The sequence below is a fragment of the Nilaparvata lugens genome, chromosome X, assembly GCF_014356525.2.
Source record: "Nilaparvata lugens isolate BPH chromosome X, ASM1435652v1, whole genome shotgun sequence".
NCBI lineage: Eukaryota > Metazoa > Arthropoda > Insecta > Hemiptera > Delphacidae > Nilaparvata > Nilaparvata lugens.
Genome location: NC_052518.1, coordinates 64,803,147 through 64,815,831, shown reverse-complemented (window position 1 = coordinate 64,815,831; position 12,685 = coordinate 64,803,147).

Genomic DNA, 12,685 nt, shown 5'->3' with positions numbered 1-12,685 from the left:
TAAATCTTTTACTACAACATACGGTCCCTTATATTTTGCACACAGTTTCGCAGATATTTTCTTCAATTTGTTAGATAGAATGTAATTTTTTATCAAGACTTGATCACCTACATTGATTCTACATGGATTTTTATTTCTCATATTCTGTTTAAATCTTCTGATTACTCCTTTATTTTTTATATTAATTAATACTCTTTCTAAGTTCTTCGGGTTCTAGTTCAAATTTATTATCAGGAGGAAATCTAATACTTTTGAAAACTAAATGACCTAATTTTTTATTCATCATCATCTCTACTGGAATCTGTCCTGTCGTTTCATGAAAGTTACAGTTAATGATGTATTCTGCCTTATCAAGATGTTTGTACCAAGTATTATGCTTCTCCTTCGGAACATAGGTGCGTAAGATCCTGTTTACTTCCTTTAACGGCCGCTCACTCAGATTAGCTTGAGGATGGTACATAGAAATGTAGTAAGGTTTGATTCCCAGACGCTCCATTTCTGACTTCCATATTCTACTTTGAAAACAGGTACCGTTGTCACTGATGATGTATTCAAATTTACCAAATTCTTTTATGTATTCTTCTACTTTTTTAATTAAAGTCTTACTATTTGCTCTTACTAACGGATATAATTTTACATGCTTTGTGAACCCATCTAATATTATACACATCCATTTATATCGACCTCCTGGTAATTCACCATATACATCTATAAATATTTTGCTATTCTTTTTCTCAGAAATGATAGTGTGCATATCGAGTAACTTTTTCTCATTTGAAGTTTTTACCAACTGACAATACTTACAATACTTAATAGTTTTCGTTACCATTTTATAGCAATCTTTAATATAAAATGTTTCTTGCAAAAATCGACAAACTTTAGAAATACCTACATGACCTTGTCTATAATGTGTTTCCATAATTAAATCTTCATAAAGTGCAGAAGGCACACACAATTTCCAATAATTATTTTTAGTAGTTTTTCTACAGAACAATAAGTCTTCATGGACAGTGAAGTATTTACAAATTTGAACGTTACCCATTTCTACTTTATCTTTTATCTTATTTATCCATGGATCAGTATGCTGTTTATTTTTTATTTTCTTTATTATTTCATTCATGGGCTTATCACTTTTAATAATATTAAAAACTTTATATTCATTTGAATTACGTAGGCCTACCTCTAAATTTCCCTCAAAGTCGGTTCTTGAAATTATATCGGCTACAATGTTTTCTTTACCTGGGATATATTCCCATTCAATATTATAATTTTGCAATGCTAAAATCCATCTGCCCATTCTACTGTGTCCTACTTTACATTTTTTCATAAAGGTTAATGCTTTATGGTCTGTTCTTACTATTATTTTACGATCTCCAAAGTAATTCTGAAATTTTTGCAAACCAAACAATACTGATAAACACTCCTTTTCACAAATAGAATAATTTAATTCGCTCTTATTTAAACTCCTGCTAGCATAGGCTATCACTCCATGTTCCTTCTCATTATTTTCTTGGAATAATTCCACACCGATACCTATATCGCTACAGTCAGTACTCATAATAAATTCTCTATTGTAATCAGGATGTTTGAGCATTACACAATCAATGAATTTTTCTTTTATTTCATTAAATACTTTTCTTTCCTTATCAGTCCAAATAATTTTTTTATTTTTATTCAATAGATGCTTAAATTCAGCTGTTAAGTACGAATAGTTCTTTTGAAATTTTCTATAATAATTACAAAATCCAAGAAAAGATTGAAGTTGTTTTAAATTACTGGGTTCTGGAAAATCTTTAATTACTCTTAACTTGATCCGGTTCGATTCCTTCCTTACTTATTACATATCCTAAATATTTTATTTTATCTGCAATTAACTTAGATTTAGCCAACTTTAACGTTAAATTACCTTCTTTCAATCTTTTAAATAAGAGATCAAGTCTTTGAATATGTTCCTCAAGTGTTTTACTACAAATAGCTAAATCGTCGACATAGGCGATAATGAATTGACAAACATCTTCTCCTAGTATTTTATACAAACATATGAATTCAGATGAGCTGATATTGAGTCCAAATGGAAGATGCGTGTATTGATATACTTGTCCAAATACGTTAAATGCTACAAATTTTTTACTATCTTCATCTAATTTTACCTGATTAAAACCTTGAGTTAGATCTAAACTTGTTATATAATTACATTGGTTGAATCTTATTAATAAACTATCAATCGGTTCTGGCTCAGTGTAATCTCTCAATATGAATTTATTTACTTCCCTACCGTCTAAGCACAATATGATACTATTATTCGGTTTTTTAACTACAACCATTGGATTATTGTATTCAGAACAGCCTGGTTCAATGATTTTTTGAGATAACATTTTGTTGAGCTCTTCCCTTACTGCATCTCTTTGATTATAAGGAATAGGATAACTTTTCTTGATTAATTTTATATCATCTTTCATTCTTAACTTACAAACGTATCCTTTAGCTGAGCCTGGAGAATCAGAAAATACATCTTTATTGGAATCAAACACATTTATTAATTTCTCTACTAGATCTTTGGATTCATTCTGTAAACTATGACGTATATTTAATATTTGATCATCCCAAATTTCTGCATTAGTTCTTTTATCAGCATTGACTTTAATATTGAAAATTTGTCATACCTACAAATCGGTTTCTTAATGAAAGGTATCTCTAGTTTTTTAATCACTACTTTTTCTTCTTCGAAATTAACAATACCTTTTATTTCTTTTAGAAAGTCACAACCTACAATTAAATCTGTATTTAAATCATCAACTATTAAGAATACTATCGGTAATTCCATCTTTTCAAACCCTACATCTAGAATAACTTGCTTATTTACTTTCTTATGTTTTATACCAGTTGCACTTACAATACTAATATTTTGAGCTGGAACAATACTTAAATTCTTAGAGTTATTTACTTTCAATTCTTTAATTATTTTTCATTTACTACACTAACCTCAGATCCTGTGTCTATAATTAACATAAATTCTTTATTACAAATCTTAACATTTACTTCGACAAGTTCATAGTTTTCTTTTATAGGCATGTCCGGTTCATCTAATAATTCTTGGAAAATGCAAAAGGTTCTCTTTTTTAAAATTCGTTCATAATTTTTCAATACAGGTTGATTGTCTTGATTTGAAGAATTTTCATTTGAACTTTTACTTAGATTTTCATTTGAATTTTCATTGGTAAACCCTGAACTTAATGAACTAACAGGAGAAATCATTTTTCGTTGTTCATCCTTTAGTTTAAAGGATGTTTGTTACTATTTGTACTTTGTGATGTATTTCTTTGTGATGCTCCATATCCAGGCGGCGGGTAGTTGAACTGCTGCGGAAACATCATTGGATTTCTAGGATGAAAATTACCTGGTTGATTCATGTTTTGATTCATTTGATTCATGTTTGAATTATTTGATTGTCTACGATCTTCCTGACGTTGTTGATAACCTGATCTTTGAAAGTTATTATTATTTCTTCTATTATCAAAATTATTGCGTCCTACCTGATCAAATCTTCGATTGTCATTTGACTGATTCCTATCTTGATTTTCTTGATTGTTTTGATTTTTGTTCACCCTATATTCATCTAATAAACTGAATGCATCCAACACCTTAATAAATTCTTCTGCATTCTTTACATTCCTAACAATTGCAGCGGTAATTATATTTTCATTGTAATGATTTTTCAACATTTCAAAAATTGTGTCTTTGTCAATAGCCAGAATTATATTTTTACAGATATTAAATTTGGAAATAAAATATTCACTTAAAGTTAACTTACTACCCATGACGTATTTTCCAAATTGAAGTTCTTGTCGTGCTTTCTTCTGGATGTCTTGCGACCACATCTTCGAGATGAATTTGTTTTTGAAGCTTTCAAAACTGTCAATATCGGTTTTTACAAAATCCCACCATTCTTGTTGCTGATAAGTTTTATTCAAATTATTGTCCAAAATACTTTTTATTTTTCCCCATTCAGTAATATGGTTACGAGATAAATATTCAGTTAAGCTATTGATGAAGTTCATAGGATTTCTCCTGTCAATCGACATTTGAAATTCGTATTTGTCAGAAGGAAAGCAATTATTTACTTGCGGTACAAAGTTCACTTGTGATGAGATTCTTTTCTGTAATTTATCAACTGTTTCACTGTTTTTCTCTACATTCAACTGTAAGGTACAGACCTTGACAGCTTCTTCGTTCTGCCTAACTTCCAAAATATTCAGATTCTTAGTGATCCTATCTTCTAAATTAATTTGCATGGTTGATTGTTTGTGAACACTAGCCCTAACATTTTCCATCTCGTCATTAATATTATTAATTTTATCTTTCAATTGACTTGTATTATTGTTCATTGTTTCGGTTACCTGACCTACTTGTACTTCAAGTTTTTTAGTTTTGACCTGCATTTCTTCGATTTCTTTGTTATTTTTCATACAGTATTGATCTAACCTACTTTCTTGTTTTGTAATTTTGTTGTCTAGTTCTGACCTAACCTTCTCAATTTTCTTGTCCTGGCATTCAACTTTCTGATTTATTGTTTGAAACTGTGCTTTTATTTCATTAAACTTCTCATCAAACCTATCATTTTGTCTGTTAAGTTTCTGGTTTAAACCATTAATTTCATTTTTTACACTTTTAATTTCATTTTTTGCTTCATCTTGTTTTTTAAATTCATTTTTTATACTTTTGTTTTGTTCTTCAAGAAACTTCATCAAGATATCCATTTTAGAATTTACATTATAAAGTGAATCGCTCGATTGAGCAATAGAATCTTCAATGTTTTGTTGAGCATCATTGTTTGAATTATTGACTTGATCATTTGAAATCTTTAAATTTGAATCATCAACTTCTTGTAGTTCAGGTTTATTACAATTCCTATCGTTTTGATCGAGAAAACCAACAAAATCTTCACCTAAGGATTCATTTGACTCTACTAGGGTTAAGTTCAGTTGTTCTTGCGACTCCATATCACTTGAATTCAATACAATAGTATCATTGGATGTATCAAACTCTTGCATTGTACTTTCCCTATCTTCTAATTCATCTACCACTATAGTATCTTTGGACGCTTCAGATTCATGAATCAATTTTTTCATTTTGGTTGATGTCTTCGTCTTACTTCTTAGTAGATAGTTGTTCATCAGAACGCGGTATTTTGAATACAGATATACTCATTTACAATGTTTTCTATAATTTACCTCGCATTTCAACTCAATGAACTTAACTGATTTCTAATCTAACCTAGTCAAAATCATTCAAAGTATCTCTTAGTGTCACTATCAAATTCTAACCTAACCATGAACTTTTCAAGTTTCAACATTTATTATTTGTGGTCTTTGTGAATATTTTGTTCCGATATTTTTTTCCCCATTCAGGGATGCCATTTGGAGCGTTTCGTGTGTGGTTACTTTGATTGTAGCACCGAAACCCCACTTCAGAGATAGAATCATTTGATACTTTTATTATTTTCCAAGAAGGATTTTGCCTCTTGTCTAATAAAAATATTCATCATTCTACTCTGGATCCTAAACTAACAAATTTACCATTTTCATTAAGTTGATAATGCGTTGGCAATAAATAAAATACATTGCATCTGATTACTTTTATTGAAAACTTTTCAAGTTTACAAAATAAAGAAATGTTAAACAATAAAATAGAAACTTATTACTACCAAACCTATTCTCTGAATTATGTTTTTCTTTTTAACAAGACCTAATTTTTAAAATAATAAACAAATTTTACTGATCTTCTCAAATAGATGAGATTAATTAAAATTTCTACTCACGTGAATTCACCCAAGATTCCACATTTAATTTTAATCACCTTAAAAATTTAAATTGACACTTTCAAAAGTTACATTAATAAACAAATTTTCTACTTTATGTTTAATTAAACAAATAAATGAAATAATAAGCTATTAATTGTCATAAATATGTTGTGTATCGATTATACATTAAGAATCGACCTATCGATATAGTCCAGAGATCGATTATCGAAATAGACTAGAGAGGTTAGACAGAAATGTGGTCGGCTAGAAGAAGGTTGTCTCAATAATGTTGTCATGTTCAAGAAGGATTTAATAAATGTTATTAATTAATGTATAAAAATACACCAATTGTACTAGGGTGGGTCACTATTGATAAATACAATCTACATAAGCAAGTAGGGTTAGTCCAAAACATCAGTAATGAAAAATGCAACAAAGTAGTTAGTAAGTACATTGACGTTTTTTCAAGTGAATACAATACCATTAATAATTTTGAATATAAGATACAGCTGAAACCGGGTGCTGTAGGTAAAATTGAAGGTCCAAGGAAAGTTCCATTTGTTTACATGGATCAATTAAAAGAAGAATTAGATAAGTTGGAAAATGCTAATGTAATTAAAAAAGTACATGAACCAACAGAATTTGTGAGTTCCCTTGTCATAGTTAAAAAGCCTAATGGGTTAAGACTTTGTATTGATCCACAGCATTTAAATACTTGTATTTTACGAGAGCACTACAAAATGCCAACTTTTGATGAAATTAGTGCAAAAATGAATGGAGCAAAAATCTTCAGCATATTAGATGCAAGCTCAGCTTTCTATCAAGTAAAATTGAGTGATGATAGCTCTAAATACACAACATTTAATACACCATATGGAAGGTATTGCTATTTGAAATTACCATATGGGTTGTGTTCTGCACCAGAAGTATTTAATAGATGTTTTGCTGAAATTTTTGGTCACATTGATAATGTAGGTATTTACGTTGATGATTTAGTTATATGGTCAGATACAATGGAACAACATATTGAAACTCTTGGCAGAGTGTTAGAAGTAGCAAGTAAGGCAAATGTTAGATTTAACTTGAGTAAATGTAAGTTCTGCATCAATGAAGTAATATATCTTGGTCATAAATTCACAGATAAGGGAATAGAACCTGATGAAGATAAACTAAAAGCTATTGTTGAAATGAAACCACCAACTAACGTAAAGCAGCTTCAAACATTTTTAGGTATGGTAACTTATGTGTCAAAATTTATTCCAAATCTCAGTTCTTTCACTTCTGAATTGCAGAAATTGCTGAAAAAAGATAGTCATTGGTGTTGGTTGCCAGAACATGATAGAAGTTTCAATGATATCAAATCAGCTTTGTCTAAAAAGCCAGTTTTGCAGTATTATGATTTGTTCTGTTTAAAAAAAAAAAAAAAAAAAAGGGATGTCATAAATATGTTGTGTATCGATTATACATTAAGAATCGACCTATCGATATAGTCCAGAGATCGATTATCGAAATAGACTAGAGAGGTTAGACAGAAATGTGGTCGGCTAGAAGAAGGTTGTCTCAATAATGTTGTCATGTTCAAGAAGGAATTAATAAATGTTATTGTGCTAAAATGAAGTTTTATTTATAATACAAATAGTTATTTAAAATTTTACAAATAAATGTGGAGCAACCAAATTTTTTGTTCTATCTCGTGGAACTCTCAGGTGAAAAAGGTACAGATCAAACAGGATATTTTATGAACTTCCTCTACCTAGAGCAACTAAATCTCAATGCTACTGAAATCTGAGTTATATAATTCAATGTATCAATCAACTAAAAGTTAAATTTCAAGTTATAATCTGGTTATTTAATTTGTACAATGTCAAAACTTTATAAAAAATTAAATAAACTATTGTTACAATTCAATCGAGTTCATTTATTCAACCTGATTTATCAACATTAAAAGGCGGCAAGTTTAAAATTTTGTTTTGGCGGTACAAGATCGACAAGTTTGAATTACAAAAACAATTCTCTCAAGTTAACTTGATAATATTTAGTGTAACATTTTTCATTATTTTTCCTAACATTACAGGATAACCAACAACAAATTTGATTATCAATTCACAAGATAAGTTATTGCTGAGAACAAAACTATGTGATTAGATAATGTTCTTCCAACAACTCACAAACAAACGACAACTTGTTGAATTGAACAAACAAAATCATGCTGGTGATTAACCTTCACTAACATGTATAAAAAAAATGGACAATACAAATTCCAACAAACAAACAAATTCCTGAAAAAAGAACAATGAGCCTAGTTTTAGGAAATTATAATTTTAACTGAAATAAATTTAATTTCAGACACATACAAATTGACAAGAAACCTTGCTCTTAGAACAAGGCTACAACAAACTTAAGTTGAGCATGGATCAGACCATTCTCAACATGCCAACATTGGACAAATACGAAACTGCTTAAATCCAATGTGTGTGAATCAATCAACAAATTACAAATTCAAATTCATCCCAGCTCGGCAGGAACATAAAATGTTCTGAACAAAGCTCAGGCTAGAGCTACCAGAGGGCTGTAATTTACTATTTAAATAATCAAATACAAACAAGGGGCAAAATTTAATCTTCAATTTGAGCCAGGTTATTTGTACAGTTGAACTCTGCATTAATGAACAATAAAAAAGAGCAAAAACTCACCAAGTTTATTCCAATCTTGACTACTTGCCCTTCGAAGCCTTTATTAGGTGTTTTGGTCAGGTTCAGAGTGGGATGAAATCGGGGAAAAGACAGGTTTTCGCTTCCGGGCTGCCTTTTCGCATTCAAATTGCAGGCCATACACTGTGTTTCGAACAAAGCTCAAACTGGATTCTTTATGAATTCAAATCCGATCCAAATTAATTCAATTCAATACTATTTACGCTGTTATATTCATAATTCACACACACGACACTCAAACAATTATTTACAAGAAATTTCCGATCGAAATTACAAGACAAACACAAATTCGGTCTTGCACAACAATGGGGTGACGAGACAAGACAGACTAAAAAAACTAGGACGACAAGGCCAAAGCAGAAGGACGGTCTGCGCTGGCGCAAACACAAGCCTACTATTGGCAGAGCTGCAGTCTGGCATTCTGGCGCTACAATTCGAATTCTCTGGCCAGACCAGCTAGACTTTGGTGCATTACTAAACTGAAATGTTCAAAAATGATCTCACAATGGATGCTGTGCTGAGAATAACTGCTTTTTCCATGGCATATTTTGCACTTTCCAATATTCCCATCTGACAAAGATTTGCTGACACTTTTCTAGTTACAACTCCAACCGTGGAGATAATGACAGGAACAATTGTGACCTTTTCTTGCATCCAGACATCCTTGATCTCAGCAACCAAGGGAAGGTACTTGGAGACCTTTTCATTATAATACTGGTCCAAGTTGTGGCAGCATGGTATGCCAACATCTATTAGTATTGTTTTCTTGGCTACCTTATCCATGAGGATGATATCTGGCCTATTATGAGCAACTGTTCTGTCTGTCAGCACCGACCGATCCCAATATAACTTATGTGTCTCATTCTCCAAGACTGGGGATGGCTTGTACAAGTAGTAGGGCAGCTTATGATTGATGATTTGGTACTTCAGAGCAAGGTCCTGATGTAAGATCCCAGCTACTGCATTGTGGCGCTTTAAATAGTCAGTAGCTGCCAGTGGTTGACATGCATACATGATGTGCTGAATAGTCTCAGGTACCAAGCCACAACGTCTGCATGAATCATCATTTATAGGCAGCTTCATTATATGCCTTTGATAATTTATTATTATTATTATTATTGAAAAATATTTTTTGTCTTAATAACTAAGTAGCCGGAGATCAATTCTGATCTCAAGACTAAAATAGTTGCAATTCAAAGCAGAGACTCATTCACTCTTCTCCAGATCAGAGGCTTAGAAACTTACGTACAATATTAGTTGTACCAAGGACTGCTGCTTTCTGCATAATTCTCATATGCCAGTTCTCCAACTGCAGTTGTTCCATTGCTTGTCTCCATTCTTTTGTGACCAGTCCATTGGCAGACACTACTATAGGGATTATCACCACCTTCCTCAATTTATACATATCTTTCAGTTCAACTGACAGGGGCTGGTATTGACATGACAACGTATTATAAATTGGTTTGCCGGGTGACACCTCAAGAAACTGCGTTTTGTTCCCACGTTATGCGCTCACAATGAGAGCAAGTGAGAGCGTTCGTTTCGGTTCATGGTCGTCTGGAAAGAGCACGAATAGGAGCAGTGGCGAGCAACGCAGCAGCAACCCAAAGGCATTCACCTGGAGAGAGAGTGAAACGAAGCAATCTCCTGCAACTGTGCCACTACTTAGTGAATAGGTTATGCAAATAAGTAAGTATAAGTGAATAGGTATAAGTGTAAGTATAATAGGTATAAGTGAATAGGTTATGTTGTAGTAATCACAATGTTGTGGTAGTTTTCAATCACAAAAGTAGTATAAATCGTTTCTCAGCCAATAATAATTTGTTTAACTTGAAAAAATGAGCACGACTTGCTATGTAAAAAATTGAATCGAGCACAGTTAGCCCGCCTAAGAGCGAGAGAGACAGAGTGATTTTGTTGAGGATGTGTGAAGGTAAAAATAAAATTTTGTTAGTATGAAATTCAGTGCGAGATTCTTTGTATAAATTAATGTTTTAAATATAATTCTTTGTATAAATAAATGTTTTAAATTGTTACTATTATTTCATCTTTCTTCCTACTATAGGAATGAATATTCACATTAAAATTATTTTACCACTCAAAGTCGTTGTCACATAAAACTTTCGCCCGTATACCAACTTTACAGGCAACTATGCAATTTTTTTCTTTTCTTTTCAGCAATGGTACTCACAAGATTCTCATCAAGGGACTTGATGAAGACTTATCATTATTATCATTATTATTATTAGAATAATAGTAACATTATAGAATAAAATGAAGTACCTTATTTGAGTAGTTGCTCATAAACGAATATAATGTAACTGTTCGCTGTCAGTATCAGCTCCAGTAACAGTGCTTGGTAAATGTCATCACAGAAAACATTAATGTTTATAGAACACCTGAAAAGTGTTATAGGGTTACCAATTATGAATAGTTTTAGCCTCTTTTTAGCTATAAAAATTTTATTTTTCAACCTGATTAATAGAACTGACTGAATGGAACAGAACAACCATTACTTGCGCATGTGTATTACTGTGCTGTGTAGCACCGAGATGGGATGTTGCTTCTATATAGAGGGAATGTATCTAAAGGCATACTGACGGGCGCACAAATTCCTATGAGCAATTGAGCATTCGTCTCAGCGTTCAGTACTCAGAGGTCAGTACGCGTTCCACATTATGACATAATATTCAAAAAGCTATTCTTCTAGAAGATAATGTTACAAAGAGAAGGATAGGTAAGAATACTACAGATAGAAAAAATAGGATTTATAGAAAGTGAAATAAAATTACAAGAGTGAAAATTGGGCACCCTAGAGGTAGTTTGGCGTCCCCTCTTTCAGTGGAAGGACCTACAAAAAGGCCAGGAGTGGAACTCACATAGGTCATGAGTTTGTGGGTGGAGAGGCCAAAACTCACCACTGCTCAAATAAGGGCGGCCATTTAGGCAAAACGTCTTGGGAGAGGTGAGGCTTTTGACCCTGCAGAGTTTCGGAGGGGCAAAAAGAAAAACCCAAGAGACCAGAGATGGGTGAAACTCTAGACACAAATGTGGGTCAAGAGGCTGAATCAAGGGTGGCCGGGCGCCGGGCACCCTAGAGGCAGTTTGGCGTCCCCTCTCTCAGCGGAAGGACCTAGGTACAAAAAGGCCAGCAGTGGAACTCATGTAGGTCACGAGTTTGTGGGTGGAGAGACCAAACCTCACCACTGCTCAAAGAAGAGTGGCTATTTAGGCAAAACTTGGCCACCCTTTCCTCAGCGAAAGGACCTTCAAAGAAGGCCAGGAGTGGAACTCACGTAGGTCTCAAGGACACTGGATTGCAACAAGCAACCAGGTGATAAATGGGATGTTAGCATAGGGAAAAGACCAGGTAAAACCTGGTTCTTGTGAAGGACACAAGTATTGGTTTGTCTAACTAACATACTACTAGGGAACACAATAAGCTTCGATAGACATGTGGGGTTCTTTGAATGAATGAATGAATGAATTTTATTTGCCAAAAACAAAATACAAAAAAGCTTTACAAAAAATAAATATAAGTATATGCTACTGCACTTAAACCAAGATACATACATTTATTTAATTAGATATAATAACGAAATGATATCCTTTACATTACAAACAATAGTTTTGAAATGAAGATTCAATTTATGATCACATGCATAAGTACAGTAGGTGAGGCAAAAACACCGGCAAAAGGAAGATTCCTTGTGCGCCAGTGTGAGTCGTAAATCAGCTTAATCAGGGATGTAATATATAAACTTGAATCTAGCGTATGAAGTGTTCGAAAATATAATTTATAATATGAAGTTGATTATTGTATAAAAGTCAACGATTGGAAATAATTCAAGTTTAGCCATGCCTCTATGGCTCTTTTTCTGTGTTTATTATTTCGGAAATTATTAAGTGGAAATTCACTTTCTAGTAGAATTCACTTTCTATATTTATGAATTTACTGCTAATGTAGTAAAGTTGCCTTCTAAGAAGAGCTGAGTTGGTGTTATATATTTCATATTTTCTTATTGTATTAGGTCTAAGATTATAATTTATGTCATCGGCTAGAGGGAAATTATGCTTGTATTTAAAACTGTAATTTGTTATGCAACTAAGATATAACTGTCGTATAGTTTTAACATCAAATTCACTGAACAAAATCTTACTATCATAAGTTCTA